We start from the raw sequence: 23,412 nt of genomic DNA, 5'->3' as shown, positions 1-23,412 counted from the left end.
TGTCCATAGAACAGCTTCTTGGTATGTCCTAGTTCTGCTGACAAAACTGTAGATTGTCTCTCTAAGAGAAAATCTCTTTAAAGGGCAAGTCTGCACCCCAAGCCTTTTTGACTAACTCAGTCCAAATCACTGAGGCCTACTTAAATTATAACAGGGCCCTTCCTGTCCACCGCTGTACCACTTAAGTATGGGGTGCCCCAGGGCTCAATCCTCTCTCCCCTGCTTTTCACGATTTACATGTTACCATTTGAAAAACGAATCCAAAAACATGGCCTGACATACCACTGCTATGCGGACGACACCCAACTATATCTTTCCTTCAAGCCTGGTGTGACAGACCCAACTCCAACTATAAACGCCTGCTTACGTGAACTACAGCAATGGATGAATGACAACTGGCTGAAACTAAATGCAGACAAAACTGAAGTCCTTCTGATCGGAGGGCAGCGCATGACAACAAAACAACTTAACTTGCAGTCTTCACCTCTGGGAATAGGAGGCATGGATCTACGCAGCTCTAATCATGTGCGTAGCCTGGGAGTTCTAATTGATGGGGATTTAAACCTCAGAACTCACATCTCTGCTGTGGTGAAATCATCCTATTTTCACCTTAAGAACATCGCAAAAATCAAGCACCTCATCCCCCCAGAAGATCTACCAACTTTAGTTCATGCCTTCATTACCTCCTGACCAGACTACTGCAATGCTCTCTACACTGGCCTTTCAAAAAAGGACTTGTACCGCCTACAGTTGATACAGAACACTGTTGCCAGACTGCTAACCAACCAACCCCGTCACTGCCACATAACGCCAGTCCTGGACTCCCTTCATTGGCTACCTATAGAATGGAGGGTCGGCCTACTGACATTTTTATCACTGAATAATCTGGGCCCTGGATACATGAAAGAAATGTTGCAGCTGCGTAACAATCCCCGCATTCTCAGATCCACAGGTTCTAATAATCTAGTCATACCCAGAGTCCACTTGGAAACTGTTGGTCCCAGAGCCTTCTGTCATGCTGCCCCTACGTTTTGGAATTCCTTAACTCAACAGATCAGGACAGCTCCATCTCTAGAGGTGTTTATATCTAGACTGAAAACCCACCTGTTCAGTTTGGCATTTTCAGAAATATAACTTTTGTTGTGTGAATACTTCATCCTACTACGAATTACTGAATCTGAGAGAGCCTAAGCGCTTTGAGTCCTATTGGAGAAAAGCACTATACAGGGAGTGCAGAATTATTAGGCAAATGAGTATTTTGACCACATCATGCATGTTGTCTTACTCCAAGCTGTATAGGCTCGAAAGCCTACTACCAATTAAGCATATTAGGTGATGTGCATTTCTGTAATGAGAAGGGGTGTGGTCTAATGACATCAACACCCTATATCAGGTGTGCATAATTATTAGGCAACTTCCTTTCCTTTGGCAAAATGGGTCAAAAGAAGGACTTGACAGGCTCAGAAAAGTCAAAAATAGTGAGATATCTTGCAGAGGGATGCAGCACTATTAAAATTCTAAAGCTTCTGAAGCGTGATCATCGAACAATCAAGCGTTTCTTTCAAAATAGTCAACAGGGTCAACAAGAAGCGTGTGGAAAAACCAAGGCGCAAAATAACTGCCCATGAACTGAGAAAAATCAAGCGGGCAGCTGCCAAGATGCCACTTACCACCAGTTTGGCTATATTTCAGAGCTGCAACATCACTGGAGTGCCCAAAAGCACAAGGTGTGCAATACTCAGAGACATGGCCAAGGTAAGAAAGGCTGAAAGACGACCACCACTGAACAAGACTCACAAGCTGAAACGTCAAGACTGGGCCAAGAAATATCTCAAGACTGATTTTTCTAAGGTTTTATGGGCTGATGAAATGAAAGTGAGTCTTGATGGGCCAGATGGATGGGCCCGTGGCTGGATTGGTAAAGGGCAGAGAGCTCCAGTCCAACTCAGACGCCAGCAAGGTGGAGGTGGAGTACTGGTTTAGGCTGGTATCATCAAAGATGAGTGTGTGGGGCCTTTTTGGGTTGAGGATGGAATCAAGCTCAACTCCCAGTCCTACTGCCAGTTTCTGGAAGACACCTTCTTCAAGCAGTGGTACAGGAAGAAGTCTGCATCCTTCAAGAAAAACATGATTTTCATGCAGGACATTGCTCCATCACACGCGTCCAAGTACTCCACAGCGTGGCTGGCAAGAAAGGGTATAAAAGAAGAAAAACTAATGACATGGCCTCCTTGTTCACCTGATCTGAACCCCATTGAGAACCTGTGGTCCATTATAAAATGTAAGATTTACAAGGAGGGAAAACAGTACACCTCTCTGAACAGTGTCTGGGAGGCTGTGGTTGCTGCTGCACGCAATGTTGATGGTGAACAGATCAAAACACTGAAAGAATCCATGGATGGCAGGCGTTTGAGTGTCCTTGCAAAGAAAGGTGGGTATATTGGTCACTGATTTGTTTTGTTTTTGATTGTCAGAAATGTATATTTGTATATGCTGAGATGTTATATTGGTTTCACTGGTAAAAAATAAATCATTGAAATGGGTATAGATTTGTTTTTTGTTAAGTTGCCTAATAATTATGCACAGTAATAGTCACCTGCACACACAGATATCCCACTAAAATAGCTAAAACTAAAAACAAACTAAAAACTACTTTCAAAAATATTCAGCTTTGATATTAATTAGTTTTTTGGGTTCATTGAGAACATGGTTGTTGTTCAATATTAAAATTATTCCTCAAAAATACAACTTGCCTAATAATTCTGCACTCCCTGTAGAAATGTTATTGTATTGTATTGTAACTCTGATTCACACAACTCACATTTTTGTAAATATTTATTATACCTTTTCTTTGGACAGCACTGAAGATATGACACTTTGATACTATGTAGTCAGTGTACAACTTGTATAACATTATAACAGAACAATGTCCAAATCCTGCCCAATTAGACTTTTTCCCTCCTGAAGTCATGCTATTCATTAGTGTTGCAAGGTCTCGGGTGTGAATGTGTAACGATCGGTGAAGCACAGAGAGGATCTGATTACCGGTGATCAGCAGTATCACTGGGAATACAGATGTATACCAGATTATAAGTGATCTGCAGTATCACCGATAATCCGATATACTAGCTAACCTCTGTTCACCTGAGTAGAGTGTAGTGTTTAGTGTGACAGTAACACTTTGAGGACTAGGCCTCAGTGCAGCAAGGAGTACTGCACAGATTCCTTCCGCAGACCTGAGCTCTCCAAGACGGGAGGAGTCAGACTGACAGTAGGAAGGATGTCTGAAAGTAACCCTCAGGAGGAAGGGTCGCTAACAGAGTGAGGAACCGCCTCTAACAGTAAGGTCGGTCCTCGAGGTCGGACAAGCCAGGTCGTACACACACAGACAGATACAGTACAGGATCAGAAGACAAAGGCGGAGTCTAAGTACAGGCAGGGTTCGGCAACGGAGTATCAGATATATCGAGGTACAGAATCAGGAGGCTGAGGCGGAGTCTAGGAACGAGCCGGGGTTCGGCAACAGAGTATCAGAAATATCGAGGTACAAGATCAGAGTTCAGGAGGGTAGTCAAGGCAGGCAAAGGTCATAACAGATAATCACAATCAAACTAGTACTTTAGCTATCAACAGAATCTAGCTAAGTGTAGGATTACAGCTCCAGCTGGTCCCGGCACACTTGCGGATCTGACTACGGATCTGGGTGCTCCCACATATGTGATCGCAACGCCAGACAAAGAGCAAGTGAACAGCCAGCAGTATATATACCCAAGGACCTTTCCAGGACCTCCCTAATTGCTGGACCAATGAGAGTTGTGGAAAATGTCAGCTGACCCGCCTGGTCAGCTGACTCACTTTTTTATTATTATTATTATTTAGTATTTATATAGCGCCGACATATTACGCAGCGCTGTACAGTGTATATATATATCTTGTCACTAACTGTCCCTCAAAGGAGCTCACAATCTAATCCCTACCATTGCCATATGTCTATATTATGTAGTGTAAGTACTGTAGTCTAGGGCCAATTTTAGGAGGAGCTAATTAACTTATCCGTATGTTTTTGGAATGTGGGAGGAAACCGGAGTGCCCGGAGGAAACCCACGCAGACACGGAGAGAACATACAAACTCTTTGCAGATAGTGCCCTGGCTGGGATTCGAACCAGGGACCCAGCGCTGCAAGGCGAGAGAGCTAACCACTACGCCACCGTGCTGCACTTCTGGCTGTTATTTAAACTCAGCCTCTGTGCGCGCGCGCGTGTCACTCTGAGCCTTGGTGGACTATCAGTCCCAGCCACACCAGTACTGTCTTGCAATGTATCTTGTGAACCGCTTGCGGGGGCCGCCTCCAATGCGGATTCCGCCGTTCTTAATGCGGATTCCGCCGTTCCCAATGCGGATTCCGCCGCTCTGCCTAAGCGGCATGCGGCGGTTTTTCCGCGTTGTGACGCCCTGCTGGACGCGGAAACAGCCGCCTCACTATGAGAGACGGCGGCTTTTCCGCGTTTCCTCACAGAATGTGGAGCAGGTATGTTAAATTTGGTGTTATCGCTCTCACACTCTCTCATTCTGGTCACTGGAAGTTCAGCATGTTGCCTTAGGGCCCGTTTCCATTAGATGCAGTGTGATGCGGCTACATAGAGGGTGTCCTGATCCCAATGCACGGCAATGGAACAGCTTCCATTCCTTGCATTGCGTGCATAGTGATCCGAGAATCTGCAGCATGCTGCAGATTCTCGCTCAGCCGCATCCGCCCGCCATCCCCTCCAAATACTCCCGCATCGGGAGATGCGGAAATGATGCGAACGCCAGCGGAAGTAATGAGATGCGGCGAGATAGCCGCCTTCACATCACTTTATCAATGGAAAAGGGCCCTAATGTCAGAGAACTCTTTGAAGATCTTAAAAAAAAATTATCTTCATAAAGATGGTTTAATCTATAAAGGTGGCCACTAGCGGTCCAATTTATAGCGAAAAATCGTTCGAGTGATCAGAAATTCTGATCGGATTGGTTGTAAATACCCTCCATTGGTGGACATAATTGATTATGAACGAGTGAAAAAAATGTTGCCCGAATGAATTTTTGTCGAACCAAAATTTGGATTTTCTTGTTGGTTGTGATAGATAGGAAGTAAAGATTGGTTTGTTGATGGTGTAGTGAACGATTTATTACAATATTTCACTTCCAATCAGAATTTCTGATCGCTCGAACGATTTTTCGCTAGAAATTGGACCGTTAGTGGCTACCTTCAGAAGATTGCCAACCCTCCTAAACTGAGTTGGAGCATGGTGGTCAAGACCAAACAGACTGTGAGGTACCTAAGAAGCTATGGGCCCCAGTGCAAGTTTTACATTGGGGCCCCCAAGCACTCTACAAAACAATTGATACAGCGCATCAAAACCTGTTAAGGACAACCAGTGTCAGAGGTGCAAGAAGGGGATGGGGAACAGTTTGTAAATGATAACTACTATTTAAAGCATCTATAGAAGTGATTATTACCAGCATAGGACCAATAGAAAGCTAATACAGTGCTTGAGGGAGGGCCCCTTGGGGCTCCTCTGGCTCAAGGGCCCGGTATGGTCGCAACCTCTGCATCCCCTATTGCTACACCACTGCATACAGTGGGTTAACAGGAAAGGTTCCACTCAGAACAGGCCCTGCAATGGTCGACCAAAGAAAGTGTACCTATTATACAGCTCCGGGAGATTTGGGCACAGGATAAAGCCAATAAACAGCTTACCCTGCTGCTGCACAAGTCCCGGCAGCCTTAATTACTATTCTCCCTCCAGGTCACCGTGGATAGTGGGGGAATGATGTAATTCAGCTTCTAGCTATTGATGGCGGACGAATTACGGTGTTTTTGTAAGAACTTGTGCTCTGACTTTCGACGGCACTCAAATTATTCAGTGAGCTGCGCTATAGCCGTAATTCCTATTACAGCCTATGGTGGCGCCGTCTGCGCCCAAACCTCCTGTGCTGATTTTGCAATGCCCATAAAGAAGTTGAGTGCATATGCTCAGTGTCATGTCCAGAAGTTGTCTCTTGCAAATAGACGTAAGAGTGCTGGCAACATACGTGAGCAACAACTCCACTTCCTGCCTTGTCTGCACTGAGGGGCAATGACTGCATGCCTCTTCACACAGAGGGGCACAGGCACATGGCTACTTAATTGTGTGGGCAATGACACGTGGTTACATAAGTATGGGGCGCTCACACATAGCTACTTAATATCGGGGTCACTGGTACACAGCTTTTTTATTCTGGGGGCAGAAAGCTATCTAAATCTGGGGGCACATGGCTGCCAAATTCTGGGGGCATACAACTACCTAATTCTAGGTGAATATGGCTTTCTAATTCTAAAAGCACATTTCATTTTCAATGTCACAGGTTTGATTTAATACAATACAGTACAAAGCTATGCTCACTCCATCAAAGTTTACAGCCACACCGATCATTCTTGAAATATTTCTTGGGAAATATGCAAAGTTGACTAAAAGTTTATTGATTATGTTGAAGTTAATAGTTCATGGGCAGATATGATACAAGTGTTTCAATCTCTTGGAGTCACCTTTAGTGTATCAGGCACAAATTATGACAATAATTAACGCCTTTGTGAAACCACTTTTAATATATTCAGAAGTACATAAGCTTTCCTATAAAATGTTCCCAGGGCAGAAAAGATAATATTAGCTAATAGCAGCTCGGTTAAACAAACGATTGACTGCTATCTTGAATAATCAATCAATGAGTAGCAATCAATGCACCACATCGCAGGATTTAATTTTAATCAGGTTTTAGTAGAGATGTGAATAAAGATTGATTGCACCACTTATCTGCTGCTTTAGTTTTCTGCATTCTTCACAACAATGGACAACCTGCTGCCCAATTAATGGAAATGTATTGCTGCTCACTATCAGGGTTTATGATTTGTAAAGTATTTGATATCATGCTAACATTTATTGATTGCCAATGTGAAAAGATAAATTTTTTCCAGAAAAATCTTGCTTTATTAAAGTCCTTATTTTCAGAATGGATATGAAGATCTAGATTACAGTACACAAGGCCGGCTATGTGAGGTCCAACTCAACATTTTTTTTTTAACTACAGTAATTTTCAACTACATATGGGAATATTCTAAAGGTTACCTGACGCAAGGCAAAGCTACCCAAGGTAAGTACAGAAGTTTGATCATGCTGGTCCACATTCCTCTGAGCATTATCCTCTCCTCGTTTATCCTGCTCCCCATAATCACGCCTTAAAAAATGTGACTTTTTGCTAAAGTCACATTTTCAGACAGGAAGAGGTAGGCTTGTTATGTTCCCTTCTATCACCCTCCCATTTCCTCAGGAGTGAATGGGGCAGGCAAATGAAGGGAATGAAAGGATGATTGGATGGACATGCCTCTTCCTGTCTGAAAATTTAACTTTAGCCAAAATTTTTCAAGGCGTTATCAAGATGACCAGGGGGAATGAGATGAGAAACGGACAACACATGAAGGTATGTACTGTGGGATGCGAAAGTTTGGGCAACCTTTGTTTGTTATGATAAGAAAAACAAAAGTTTTGCTTTCTTAAGACAGAAAGAATTTGTGATAATTCAGGTTGGAGTGAGCTTGAGATGTCTCCCAGGGCATCACTGCTGAATATATGCAAATTAACCATTGTTACCCTTAGAAGCTAAACACACCTCCAGAAACGCTGGAATGCAATGATGTGTCAGCTTGTTAAAGGGACACTTAAGCCAGGAAAAAAAATGAGTTTTACTCACCTGGGGCTTCTACCAGCCCCCTGCAGCAGTCCTGTGCCCTCGCAGCCACTGACTCATCCTCTGGTCCCCCGCTGCCAGCTAGTTTCGTTTTTGCCGATGGCCCTGTCAGGACTGGCCACGCGTAGCTTTTTCTGCATTCCTGACTGTAATTAGCGCTATTGCGTTGTCGCATTACGCACGCATAGATATGCGACAACACATATTTTTGTACGCGTTGTGGCCCGCGATAGCGCTAATTACAGTCGGGAATGCGGAAAAAGCTACGCATGGCCAGTCCTGACGGGCCTGTCGGCAAAAACGAAACTAGCTGGCTGCAGGGGACCAGAGGATGAGTAAGTGGCTGCGAGGGCACAGGACTGCTGCAGGGGGCTGGTAGAAGCCCCAGGTGAGTAAAACTCATTTTTTTTTCTGGCTTAAGGTTCACTTTAATTTGTACAGAGCCATAATAATCCAACATGCATACAGACTGTTTATGATAAAAAATGTCAGTTAAATATATCATATAAGAGAGACACACAGTGATATTTGAGAAGTGAAATGAAGTTTTTGGGATTTACAGAAAGTGTGCAATAATTCTTTGAACAAAATTAGGCATAAATTTGGGCACCACAAGAAAGAAATGAAATCAATATTTAGTAGATCCTCCTTTTGCAGAAATGACAGCCTCTATGCACCTGCCTAATTTTATTCAACAACTATTGTGCACTTTCTGTAAATCCAATAAACTTAATTTCACTTCTCAAATATCACTGTGTGTGTCTCCTATATGATATATTTAACTGCCATTTTTTATCGTAACAACCAATGATTTATACAGGAAAATCATAACGATTAACAAGGTTGCCCAAATCTTTGCATCCCACTGTAGATCCAGCGTGAACATACACTCACCTAAAGGATTATTAGGAACACCAAACTAATACGGTATTTGACCCCCTTTCACCTTCAGAACTGCCTTAAGTCTACGTGCCATTGATTCAACAAGGTGCTGAAAGCATCCTTTAGAAATGTTGGCCCATATTAACCACTTGCCGACCGCCCCCAGCCGATGGGCGGCGGCAAAGACTGGGCCCAAACGACCGCAATACGCCCATCGGCGGGGGCGGCTGCGGGAGTGGCTATGCGGCGATCGCGTCATTCGTGACGCGATCAGCCGCCGGGGACTGGCTCCGCCCACCGTTCGCTGTAACCCGCCGGCCGTTCGGAAGCACCGGCGGGTTACTAGCACCCGGATCGCCGCTGACACATTGTATAATAGGCCTTGTAATGTACACAAAGCCTATTATACTGGCTGCCTCCTGCCCTGGTGGTCCCAGTGTCCGAGGGACCACCAGGGTAGGCTGCAGCCACCCTAGTCTGCACCCAAGCACACTGATTTCCCCCCCCCCCTGCCCCCTGATCGCCCACAGCACCCCTCAGACCCCCCCCCCCCCCCCTGCCCACCCCCCAGACCACTGTTTGCACCCAGTCACCCCCCTAATCACCCATCAATCACTCCCTGTCACTATCTGTCAACGCTATTTTTTTTTATCCCCCCCCCCTGCCCACTGCCCCCTCCTGATCACCCCCCCACCCCTCAGATTCTCCCCAGACCCCCCCCCCCCGTGTACTGTATGCATCTATCCCCCCTGATCACCTGTCAATCACCTGTCAATCACCCGTCAATCACCCGTCAATCACCCGTCAATCACCCCCTGTCACTGCTACCCATCAATCAGCCCCTAACCTGCCCCTTGCGGGCAATCTGATCACCCACCCACACCAATAGATCGCCCGCAGATTCGACATCAGATCACCTCCCAAGTGCAGTGTTTACATCTCTTCTCTCCTCTAAACACCCACTAATTACCCATCAATCACCCCCTATCACCACCTGTCACTGTTACCCATCAGATTAGACCCTAATCTGCCCCTTGCGGGCACCCAATCACCCGCCCACACACTCAGATTGCCCTCAGACCCCCCCTTATAAATTCGCCAGTGCAATATTTACATCTGTTATTCCCTGTAATAACCCACTGATCACCTGTCAATCACCTATCAATCACCCCCTGTCACTGCCACCCATCAATCACCCCCTGTCACTGCCACCCATCAATCAGCCCCTAACCTGCCCCTTGCGGGCAATCTGATCACCCACCCACACCAATAGATCGCCCGCAGATCCGACATCAGATCACCTCCCAAGTGCAGTGTTTACATCTCTTCTCTCCTCTAAACACCCACTAATTACCCATCAATCACCCCCTATCATCACCTGTCACTGTTACCCATCAGATTAGACCCTAATCTGCCCCTTGCGGGCACCCAATCACCCGCCCACACACTCAGATTGCCCTCAGACCCCCCCTTATCAATTCGCCAGTGCAATATTTACATCTGTTATTCCCTGTAATAACCCACTGATCACCTGTCAATCACCTATCAATCACCCCCTGTCACTGCCACCCATCAATCACCCCCTGTCACTGCCACCCATCAATCAGCCCCTAACTTGCCCCTTGCGGGCAATCTGATCACCCACCCACACCAATAGATCGCCCGCAGATCCGACATCAGATCACCTCCCAAGTGCAGTGTTTACATCTCTTCTCTCCTCTAAACACCCACTAATTACCCATCAATCACCCCCTATCACCACCTGTCACGGGTACCCATCAGATTAGACCCTAATCTGCCCCTTGCGGGCACCCAATCACCCGCCCACACCTCAGAACGTCCTCAGACCCCAGCCCTGATCACCTCGCTAGTGCATTGCTTGCATCTATTTCCCCCCTCTAATCACACCTTGAGACACCCATCAATCACCTCCTGTCACCCCCTAGCACACCTACCCATCAGATCAGGCCCTAATTTGCCCCGTGTGGGCTCCTGATCACTCGGCCAAACCCTCAGATCCCCCTCAGACCCCCTTCCGATCACCTCCCCAGTGCATTGATTGCATCTATTTTCCCCTCTAACCGCCCCCTGAGAAACCCATCAATCACCTCCTGTCACCCCCCTAGCACTCCTATCCATCAGATCAGGCCCAAAACATCCTGTCATCTAAGAGGCCACCCTGCTTATGACCGGTTCCACAAAATTTGCCCCCTCATAGACCACCTGTCATCAAAATTTGCAGATGCTTATACCCCTGATCAGTCATTTTGAGAAATTTGGTTTCCAGACTACTCACAGTTTTGGGCCCGTAAAATGCCAGGGCAGTATAGGAACCCCACAAGTGACCCCATTTTAGAAAGAAGACACCCCAAGGTATTCTGTTAGGTGTATGATGAGTTCATAGAAGATTTTATTTTTTGTCAAAAGTTAGCGGAAATTGGATTTTTATTGTTTTTTTCACAAAGTGTCATTTTTCACTAACTTGTGACAAAAAATAAAATCTTCTATGAACTCACCATACCCCTAACGGAATACCTTGGGGTGTCTTCTTTCTGAAATGGGGTCACTTGTGGGGTTCCTATACTGCCCTGGCATTTTAGGGGCCCTAAACCGTGAGGAGTAGTCTAGAAAACAAATGCCTCAAAATGACCTGTGAATAGGACGTTGGGCCCCTTAGCGCACCTAGGCTGCAAAAAAGTGTCACACATGTGGTATCGCCATACTCAAGAGAAGTAGTATAATGTGTTTTGTGGTGTATTTTTACACATACCCATGCTGGGTGGGAGAAATATCTCTGTAAATGGACACCTGTGTGTAAAAAAAAATCAAAAATGTGTCATTTACAGAGATATTTCTCCCACCCAGCATGGGTATATGTAAAAATACACCACAAAACACATTATACTACTTCTTCTGAGTACGGCGATACCACATGTGTGACACTTTTTTGCAGCCTAACTGTGCTAAGGGGCCCAAAGTCCAATGAGTACCTTTAGGATTTTACAGGTCATTTTGAGACATTTGGGTTCAAGACTACTCCTCACGGTTTAGGGCCCCTAAAATGCCAGGGCAGTATAGGAACCCCACAAGTGACCCCATTTTAGAAAGAAGACACCCCAAGGTATTCTGTTAGGTGTATGATGAGTTCATAGAAGATTTTATTTTTTGTCACAAGTTAGCGGAAATTGATATGTATTGTTTTTTTTTTCACAAAGTGTCATTTTCCGCTAACTTGTGACAAAAAAAAAATCTTCTATGAACTCACCATACTCCTAACAGAATACCTTGGGGTGTCTTCTTTCTAAAATGGGGTCACTTGTGGGGTTCCTATACTGCCCTGGCATTTTAGGGGCCCTAAACCGTGAGCAGTAGTCTAGAATCCAAATGCCTCAAAATGACCTGTGAATAGGACGTTAGGCCCCTTAGCGCACCTAGGTTGCAAAAAAGTGTCACACATGTGGTATCGCCGTACTCAGAAGAAGTAGTATATTGTGTTTTGGGGTGTATTTTTACACATACCCATGCTGGGTGGGAGAAATATCTCTGTAAATGGACAATTGTGTGTAAAAAAAAAATCAAACAATTGTCATTTACAGAGATATTTCTCCCACCCAGAATGGGTATGTGTAAAAATACACCCCAAAACACATTATACTACTTCTCCTGAGTACGGCGGTACTACATGTGTGGCACTTTTTTGCACCCTAAGTGCGCTAAGAGGCCCAAAGTCCAATGAGTACCTTTAGGATTTCACAGGTCATTTTGCGACATTTGGTTTCAAGACTACTCCTCACGGTTTAGGGCCCCTAAAATGCCAGGGCAGTATAGGAACCCCACAAATGACCCCATTTTAGAAAGAAGACACCCCAAGGTATTCCGTTAGGAGTATGGTGAGTTCATAGAAGATTTTATTTTTTGTCACAAGTTAGCGGAAAATGACACTTTGCGAAAAAAAAACAATTAAAATCAATTTCCGCTAACTTGTGACAAAAAAAATAAATCTTCTTTGAACTCACCATCCTCCTAACGGAATACCTTGGGGTGTCTTCTTTCTAAAATGGGGTAATTTGTGGGGTTCCTATACTGCCCTGGCATTTTAGGGGCCCTAAACCGTGAGGAGTAGTCTTGAAACGAAATTTCTCAAAATGACCTGTGAAATCCTAAAGGTACTCATTGAACTTTGGGCCCCTTAGCGCAGTTAGGGTGCAAAAAAGTGCCACACATGTGGTATCGCCGTACTCAGGAGAAGTAGTATAATGTTTTTTGGGGTGTATTTTTCCACATACCCATGCTGAGTGGGAGAAATATCTCTATAAATAGACAATTGTGTGTAAAAAAAAAAAATAAAACAATTGTCATTTACGGAGATATTTCTCCAACCCAGCATGGGTATGTGTAAAAATACACCCCAAAACACATTATACTACTTCTCCTGAGTACGGCAATACCACATGTGTGGCACTTTTTTGCAGCCTAACTGCGCTAAGGGGCCAAAAGTCCAATGAGCATCTTTAGGCTTTACAGGGGTGCTTACAATTAGGCACCCCCCAAAATGCCAGGACAGTGAACACACCCCACAAATGACCCCATTTTGGAAAGTAGATACTTCAAGGTATTCAGAGAGGAGCATAGTGAGTCCGTGGCAGATTTCATTTTTTTTTTTTTGTCGCAAGTTAGAAGAAATGGAAACTTTTTTTTTTTCTTTTTTTTGTCAGAAAGTGTCATTTTCCGCTAACTTGTGACAAAAAATAAAATCTTCTATGAACTCACCATGCCTCTCACTGAATACTTTGGGATGTCTTCTTTCCAAAATGGGGTCATTTGGGGGGTATTTGTACTATCCTGGAATTTTAGCCCCTCATGAAACCTGACAGGTGCGCAGAAAAGTCAGAGATGCTTGAAAATGGGAAAATTCACTTTTGGCACCATAGTTTGTAAACGCTATAACTTTTACCCAATCCAATAAATATACACTGAATGGTTTTTTTTTTATCAAAGACATGTAGCAGAATAACTTTCGCGCTCAAATGTATAGGAAATTTTACTTTATTTGAAAAATGTCAGCACAGCAAGTTAAAAAAGTCATTTTTTGCCAAAATTCATGTCTTTTTTGATGAATATAATAAAAACTAAAACTCGCAGCAGCAATCAAATAGCAGCAAAAGAAAGCTGTATTAGTGACAAGAAAAGGAGGTAAAATTCCTTTAGGTGGTAGGTTGTATGACCGAGCAATAAACCGTGAAAGCTGCAGTGGTCTGAATGGAGAAAAAGGCTCTGGTCCTTAAAGGGACACTTAAGCCAGGAAAAAAAATGAGTTTTACTCACCTGGGGCTTCTACCAGCCCCCTGCAGCAGTCCTGTGCCCTCGCAGCCACTCACTAATCCTCTGGTCCCCTGCTGCCAGCTAGTTTCGTTTTTGCCGACAGGCCCGTCAGGACTGGCCACGTGTAGCTTTTTCCGCATTCCCGACTGTAATTAGCGCTATTGCGGGCCGCAACGCGTACAAAAATACGCGTTGCCGCATTACGCACGCATAGATATGCGACAATGCGTATTTTTGTACGCGTTGCGGCCCGCAATACCGCTAATTACAGTCGGGAATGCGGAAAAAGCTATGCATGGCCAGTCCTGACGGGCCTGTCGGCAAAAACGAAACTAGCTGGCAGCAGGGGACCAGAGGATTAGTGAGTGGCTGCGAGGGCACAGGACTGCTGCAGGGGGCTGGTAGAAGCCCCAGGTGAGTAAAACTCATTTTTTTTTCTGGCTTAAGGTTCACTTTAAGGGGCGAAAAGACTGTGGTCCTCAAGTGGTTAATACGGTAGCATCTTGCAGTTGATGGAGATTTGTGGGATGCACATCCAGGGCATGAAGCTCCCGTTCCATCATATCCCAAAGATGCTCTATTGGGTTGAGATCTGGTGACTTTGGGGGCCATTTTAGTACAGTGAACTTATTGTCATGTTCAAGAAACCAATGTGACATTATTTGAGCTATGTGACATGGTGCATTATCCTGCTGGAAGTAGCCATCAGAGGATGGGTACATGGTGGTCATGAAGGGATGGACATGGTCAGAAACAATGCTCAGGTAGCCCGTGGCATTTAAACGCACTAAGGGGCCTAAATTGTGCCAAGAAACCATCCCCCACACCATTGCACCACCACCACCAGCCTGCACAGTGGTAACAGGGCATGATGGATCCATGTTCTCATTCTGTTTACGCCAAATTCTGACTCTACCATTTGAATGACTCAACAGAAATCGACTCATCAGACCAGGCAACATTTTTCCAGTCTTCAACTGTCCAATTTTGGTGAGCTTGTGCAAATTTTAGCCTCTTTTTCCTATTTGTAGTGGAGAAGAGTGCTACCCGGTGGGGTCTTCTGCTGTTGTAGCCCATCCGCCTCAAGTTGTGCGTGTTGTGGCTTTAAATGTTTATTTCAGTCAACGTTGCTCTTCTGTCAGCTTGAATCAGTCAGCCCATTCTCCTCTGAACTCTCCTCTAGCATCAACAAGGCATTTTCGCCTACAGGACTGCTACATACTGGATGTTTTTCCCTTTTCACACCATTCTTTGTAAATCCTAGAAATGGTTGTGCATGAAAATCCCAGCAACTGAGCAGATTGTGAAATACTCAGACCGGCCCGCCTGGCACCAACAACCATGCCATGCTCAAAATTGCTTAAATCACCTTTCTTTCCCATTCTGACATTCAGTTTGGAGTTCAGGAGATTGTCTTGACCAGGACCACACACACCCCAAAATGCATTGAAGCAACTGCCATGTGATTGGTTGATTAGATAATTGCATTAATGAGAAATTGAACATGTTTTCCTAATAATCCTTTAGGTGAGTGTACTTTTATGCTACCTTAAATGGCTTTGTCTTGGGACAGGTGTGCTTTAAGTCATGGATGTCTGACTCCAGTTCTCAAGGGCCATATCCATGCCAGTGTTTAGGGTGGACAGAGAAATGGAGAAATGTGTCCTGGTTGATGAACCACACCTTTTCTGGTTCAGTCTCATTAATTAAATTGAGCTTTAACAAACGTGTGAGGACTTTGGCTCTTGAGGTCTGGATTTGGACATCCCTAGTTTTAAGCAGAACACCCATGTTTGATTTTAATTTTAACTAATAATTTATAATTTGGTGTCCATTGGGGCAAAGTACAGGTTGAGGAGGTAAAGCCTAAAGCAGTCACAGGTGTGGGCCCTCTTTTACCTGTGTTAATGTAAATGAGGCCCCTACCCTTGCGACTGCTTCTGACTTAGGCACTTATTATTGGCCTGAGGAAGCTGGCAAGTACCCATGAAACGTGTTATTTTTTATGCATCATTAAAATTATTTCTACCCATGTGGTTTGTTCATTGGTGGAAGTAAGATGTAACTACTCCTATATTTTCTGATTTAAGATAAGATATTTTTGGGCAGCTCCTACAAATTTTCCTAATGATTGTTTAACCCTTCGGGAAAGTGTTTTGTACACTTCATGTCCAATTACCTAAGGGGAGCGACCAACCAGCACCTACTTAGCGGATCTGGAATACCGAATGGGAACGGTGAATTTCCCATAGGTTCTGTCGGTGGTTGCAGGAGTGCAACCCACCTTTGTGAGAATATTCTACTACACTACTCTTATCCATTTTGCCTAACTCCTGGTACCTCTCATTACAGAATCTTGGCGGTTGGAACCACAACCACCAGGAGTCATCCTATATCTTCAGAGCCATACTAATCCAACGTACAGCCATTTTGGAATTTCTGCTCCTCGCCCCTGCCAGTGCTTGGCATGGATTAATATGGATCTATGACATAGGGCTAAGACCAAGAATCCATATAGCTATGGTGACCCAGAACAATATAAAAGTAGAAGAAGCTTCAAAAATGTGCACATTAGAAAAGAATAGAAAAATTGCTCGTAGAATATCAGCAATATTACCCATATTCTACTATTGGGCGCTGGATAACACCGGTTATAGAACATCGGTAATTATACCGATAGTCTGCTATTGATTTATCTGACCTTTCTCTCACACTAACCCTCCACTACCTACTCCTAACACTAACCTACCCCTACCTACACCTGACACTAACCTACCCTTACCAATGCCTAACACTAACCTACCCCTTCCTACACCTACACTATCCTACTCCTAATGGGAACCTACCCCTGCCTACCAGTAACCACTAATTTTTGCATGTACAACCACTTTACTGTAGCTGCCATAATCATATATCTGTAGCTGCTAATTTTTACATTTACACTATCTGCTAAAGCCAATGTTTAAAGCTATAGTTGTTAATTTTCTTTCGTGTGGCCAAATTTCTGTCTTGCTGCCCAGTTGTGGCTAATTAACATTCTACTCAAAAGTGATGTTCGAATTATGCAGTAGCCGCATGCTCCCGTATTGTCTGCTTCCCTTTGAAAATACCCCCCAAAAGGCTATGCTAAATATGAATTTTTGTCCTAAAAGCAGACCTGAGCTCAGAACTTCATCTCTGCTCTAAAAGATAAGCAACAGTATAATAACCTTTAAAGAAAAACATTTCTTTGTTACAGCTTACAGAACTCCTGCAATAAATCTAGTGTGTCTACTTCTTGGTTTCATGGAATCAGAGAAAGGCCTGGAACCCACTACAAAACCATATCGCTAATCGCTAGCGTTTTGTATGAGCGGTTTGTAAGCGATTTCGTGAGCATTTCGGGAGTGATTTTAAAATGTGTAATATATTTGCCAGCGGTTGTGTAGTGATTAGCATTTTTAATTCTCATTGGTCCTTTCAAATAATTTTCATTTTGTTACAGTGTGCAATAATGTCAAAACGCTTGCAAAATCGCTCTGTGTAGGTTTTGATTATGCCAGCGTTTATATACTTTACATGCTGCATGTCCTGAGTTTTGCGATTTGGTAATCGCAGTCACTCCAGTGGAATTTGGCCCATCCATTAACAGTAGCTGAGCGTTTAGGGAAATCACTAGCGGTTTGAATCGCTCCCTAAACGCTCAGAAAATCGCTCTAGTGGGTTCCAGCCCAAAGGGTTAATATCTTGTGTTTACATATTAGCATTCTCTGCCAAAATTCTGGGCCAACACAGCTTAGAGGTCAAATTACACTTGTGATTACTTAATGGGGTTCTGTGGGGGTGTGCTGCGGGTAAAAACAGACACTTACCTGGGGCTTCTATCAGCCCCTTGTAGCAGTCATGTCCCATGCCGTCCTCCTCCAATCTGCCGTTCCCCGCTGCCGGCACCTAGCAATTGTTCATCTAACACAGACGAAAAATGCGTGCTCCTGTTTCTTGTACTGCGCCTGCGCAGTATACTTCCGATGACGCGAACGGAAGCTAGCAGGCGTGTGGCCACTGCCGCGCAGCCGCAGTTAGAAAGCATGCCGCGCTAGACCGGAGCCGGCGGCGGAGAACGGCGGATCGGAGGAGGACGGCGTGGGACATCACTGCTACAGGAGGCTGTTAGAAGCCCCAGGTAAGTGTCTGTTTTTACCTCAGCAGCCCCACACAGAACCCCTTTAAAGCGGAGGGTGGATTAAACAGGCTTTTCTCTCTAAAAACACACAGGGTGCATTTTTATGTTTAAATCTCATCCCTTGCGTGGGATCACACACATAGCATTACATTAGCAAAAGCTTTTCAAATCACAAAGCGCTCCGAAAAGTGCTCCTAATGGGTTCCAGGCCTTCAACAAAAGTTGATAGGTTTGCAATATATTATTCAGATTTACGAGGGCAAGAATGATTTTAAGGCTTTTTGGTATCCTTAAGCAGGGGCTTAGCAATAGGGGGTGCAGAGGTAGCAACCGCATCGGGGCCCTTGGGCCAAAGGGGCCCCAAAAGGCCCTCCCTCAACTGCAGTGTTAGCTCTCTGTTGGCCCTGTGCTCATAATAATCACTTCTATAGATACTTTGAATAGTGGTAATCATTAACAAACTCAGAAAGACCGAGAGCCCAATATAGTGTAGTATGTACTATCCTATAGGTAACTGGCTTGTAGTATGTACAAGCCAGTTACCTATAGGAGTATATGTAAATAAATCGCTATTGCCAGAATTGACAAGCATCGTGTCTGTTTCAAGTAGCCTGTCCACCACCGCCTGCTGAACGTTTTAACGGTTTTAGTCCTTTTTACCCTATTAGCGCCTCTGTACATCCTTACACATTAACAAACTGTTCCCCATCCCCTTCTTGCACCTCTGACACTGTAGTTGTCATTGCCAGGTTTTGGTGCGCCATATCAATTGTTATGTATAGAATGCTTGGGGGCCCCATTGTTAAACTTGCATCGGAGCCTACAGCTCCTTAGCTACGCCACTGTCTTTAAGCTATGCACTGATGAGAAGCAGAAAGTCAGAAATGACTGTATGTATATTGGATTAGTGTGGCTCTGTAAAACGTATAGGCATACTGTGCATACTGTATGTCTGGCTTTTAGGGGCATGAAGAGATGATTTGCGTTTTTTGGTCTCTTTAAGCCCTTTATATTTCCTAGTGGTACTTTGTACAGATTAAGGCCCATATGCAATTAATGTTTTCACCGGAGTTATCTCCTAGGAGATAATTTTCATCTTCTATTTAAAATAACTTTTCTTGCAATTTACAATTGAAAAAGTACCCAAAAGTTGGTGAAAAAGTATTATAAAATTTATTTTGAGTATTTTCTTGCTTGCTGGTGGCGTAAAGGGCATTTTGTGACAAGTTGTGAAAATATCACCTAGGAGAAAACTCAGGAGAAAAAGTGAATTGCATATGGGTCTAAGAGATCAACAAAACCTGCAATACAGCTACATTTATATAGCGCCTACATATTACGCAACCAGTATATTGTCTCGTCACTAACTGTCCATCAGAGGGGCTCACAATCGAATCCCTACTACCGTGATGTCATGTATGTATCGGTGTAGTGCATGTATCATAGTCTAGGGCCAATTTAGGGGGAAGCCAATTAACTTATCTGTATGTTTTTGGGATGTGGATGGAAATCAGAGTGCCAGGAGGAAACCCATGCAGAGACGGGGAGAACATACAAACTCCTTGCAGATGTTGACCTGGCTGAGATTCAAACCAGGGATCCGGCTTTGCAAGGCGAGAGCGCTAACCATTACGCCACCATGCTGCCCAGTATAGTATTATTAGTATACAGCATTATTACATACAGTATTATTAGCTGTCAGGTACTGTCGATGGAAACTGGAAAACTACTGTAAGCTAAATCACTTCTCACTGTGTCATGCTTAGAGGCTGAGTGAACTTATTTATAAAGATTCAAATGGCCGCTTTTTACCTCTTCCAGTTTTGAAATTCTGAATACCACTATTTTAACTCTACATTTAGAAAAGTGGGAACAGGATTTACTCCATGGTAATCATGAATTTGAAACAAACACATTCCTATACTGTACTCTAATTACCCTGTAAGCAGGCCATAAAATCTTGATGATACAATCTTGTACAATTTCACCACATCTGTTTAGTATGAGGCTGTACCTAAAGTATCCAAAGCTGTGTTACCACCTAATCGATTGATCGATTTATTGCGGCCAATTAATTCTTCTTCCTAAAATGGCGATGTGGGTCAAAAATGACAAACGGCATTTCACTGCCATTTTATTAATTTATTTAACTTGCACCAAATTAACCTAAAATATGCATGCATGTGAAATTATTAGCAGCTCACTGACCAGTGATAAGTGCCTGTTATTGTCATATTATGTAAATATAATTGGAATTTGCCTTTTAATCATGACAAAGGCTGCCATTCGGCTGCATTAACTTGTAGCCGGAAGCACCCTGTTGGCCAGCAGATTGGAGGCTGAACTGTGCATTGAACACACAGTTTTGCTGTCCGAGTGCAAGAACGCCAAGGCCCCAGTTTCTAGATGGATTCTGGACATGAAGGCACATGAAATTCGCATTAGGTATATCAGCAAATCATTGGGCTGTTTCCAGTGGCGCAATGGGGATGCAGAGGTTGCGACTGCACCGGGGCCCAGTAGGGGCCCTCCTTTACTTATCTTATTAGCATTTCAATGGTACTATGCTGTAAATGAACACCTTTATATGTGCATTGCATAGCGGTAATTCACTGCAGCTATCCTTGGTAGGTTTTGTGTCTCAATATCAATAGAGTACTTAGGGCCCCATGTAAAACTTGCACAAGGGACCAAAGCTCCTTAGTTACGGCCCTGGTTGTTTCCAGCCAATGCTGTAAATCACGTGCATTTGCACTTGTAACAAAAATAAAAATGAACTTGCAGCAAAAATTCAGATGACGTGCTTTCCTCCATAGAGAACTATAGCACTGCCCGGAGACGCATGCGAATTACGCATTTATATGCATGTCGTCTGGAAAATCGAATAGGAAAGTCTGCCCCAAGATGAAACCAACATCAAGTGAGCTTAACAATTGTTACATCCCAAATATTAACATTTTCGCTTAACCCCCTTGGCGGTATGAAACATTCCGCCAGGGCGCAGCGCAGCAGTTTTTAAAAAAAAATTTTTTAAATCATGTAGCGAGCCCAGGGCTCGCTACATGATAGCCGCTGCTCAGCGACATCCCCGCGACATCCCCGCGCCCGCTTCGATCGCCTTCGGCGATCTCCGATCAGGAAATCCCGACATGGCGACGGGGCGGGATGACATCACCAACGTCAGCGACGTCGGGACGTCATTGGGACTCCAGATCCACCTCTCGGCGCTGCCTGGCACTGATTGGCCAGGCAGCGCACGGGATCTGGGGGGGGGGGGGCCGCGCGCCGCAATGAATAGCGGCGATCGGGCGCGCGGCGGCAGTGATCGGGGTGCTGGCGCAGCTAGCAAAGTGCTAGCTGCGTCCAGCAAAAAAAAAAATTATTTAAATCGGCCCAGCAGGGCCTGAGCGGCACCCTCCGGCGGCTTACCCCGTGTCACACACAGGGTTACCGCTAAGGAGGTTAAACTTATTTTTTAACTGGTGATTCAAAACATTAAGCACCAATGAGGAAGTTTTGGCAAAAATTAGTTCCTAATGAAGAACATAAATGAAGTACATAAATCAATACCTGTGTGCAAAATTGTGCATGCATTTCCTAATTTGTTATTGCCAAATTCTTCATGGCGTCTATTCCCACCCCCCAGCAATAGGAGCTGAAAATGAGCAGACATTCTGAGCATGGGGATCCCCACCATGGCTGCCATCTCCTACGGTCATCTCCTTCGGCAAAAGCCGAAGTCTGGTTACCAGGGCGACGGACAACAATAGGTGTCCGTGTCTTTGCCAGCTTCCCATAAGGGGTCCTTTCCGGGCAGCGCATAAACATACAGCCATACGGCGCTGTCCTGCGCTGTACGCGGCTGCGCAGCAGTTTTTAAAAAAAAAAATTTTAAATCATGTAGCGAGCCCAGGGCTCGCTACATGATAGCCGCTGCTCAGCGACATCCCCGCGACATCCCCGCACCCGCTTCGATCGCCTTCGGCGATCTCCGATCAGGAAATCCCGCCATGGCGACGGGGCGGGATGACATCACCGACGTCAGCGACGTCGGGACGTCATTGGGACTCCAGATCCACCCCTCGGCGCTGCCTGGCACTGATTGGCCAGGCAGCGCACGAGGTCTGGGGGGGGGGCGCGCGCCGCAATGAATAGCGGCGATCGGGCGCGCGGCGGCAGCGATCGGGGTGCTGGCGCAGCTAGCAAAGTGCTAGCTGCGTCCAGCAAAAAAAAAATATTTAAATCGGCCCAGCAGGGCCTGAGCGGCACCCTCCGGCGGCTTACCCCGTGTCACACACATGGTTACCGCTAAGGAGGTTAAACTTATTTTTTAACTGGTGATTCAAAACATTAAGCACCCATGAGGAAGTTTTGGCAAAAATTAGTTCCTAATGAAGAACATAAATGAAGTACATAAATCAATACCTGTGTGCAAAATTGTGCATGCATTTCCTAATTTGTTATTGCCAAATTCTTCATGGCGTCTATTCCCACCCCCCAGCAATAGGAGCTGAAAATGAGCAGAGACATTCTGAGCATGGGGATCCCCACCATGGCTGCCATCTCCTACGGTCATCTCCTTCGGCAAAAGCCGAAGTCTGGTTACCAGGGCGACGGACAACAATAGGTGTCCGTGTCTTTGCCAGCTTCCCATAAGGGGTCCTTTCCGGGCAGCGCGTAAACATACAGCCATACGGCGCTGTCCTGCGCTGTACGCGGCTGCGCTGAGCACAGTAACTGCACGATAGTGCAGTTAGAAGTTTGAAAGATCCTTGCTGAGCTGACCAGATAGAAGACAACCAACGGCAGCTCAAGTAGCAGTTACAGGAGCCCCTACTACATAATGGATTAGCCCAGTCGGCGTCAGAAAGGTAAATCTGCCGTCGTGACTACCTGGCTGTCAGTGGGTATTAGCAGTGAGGAAATACCTTTTGATCAGTGTTCATACTCCTCAGTAACATTGCTTTACTAACAGATATTTATGTTAAAGAGACTTAAAATAAGAAGATTAGCAATAGTGCCCCTTTAAGAATTATTTTTCACTGCCATCATCACTCTTTACCTGCCACTTGATTGAAGCATATTGTTATGTTGATTGCAGTGTCATACCTCTTGGGTTGTTTTCAGCCTTTTTTGTTGTTTGAAGAGACACAATGCATCTTTCCTCTTCAAGTTTACATTCAACTACTTTATAGATTTGGCTAGGTGGTGCAACTAAGACAGCTGTGGCAGGAAATTCAAATGAGCTCAGTAGGCTTATTTAGTTTCTCCACTACTGTTG

Source organism: Hyperolius riggenbachi, chromosome 1 (genome assembly GCF_040937935.1).
Source record: "Hyperolius riggenbachi isolate aHypRig1 chromosome 1, aHypRig1.pri, whole genome shotgun sequence".
Lineage (NCBI taxonomy): Eukaryota > Metazoa > Chordata > Amphibia > Anura > Hyperoliidae > Hyperolius > Hyperolius riggenbachi.
Note: the sequence above shows the minus strand (reverse complement) of the source record.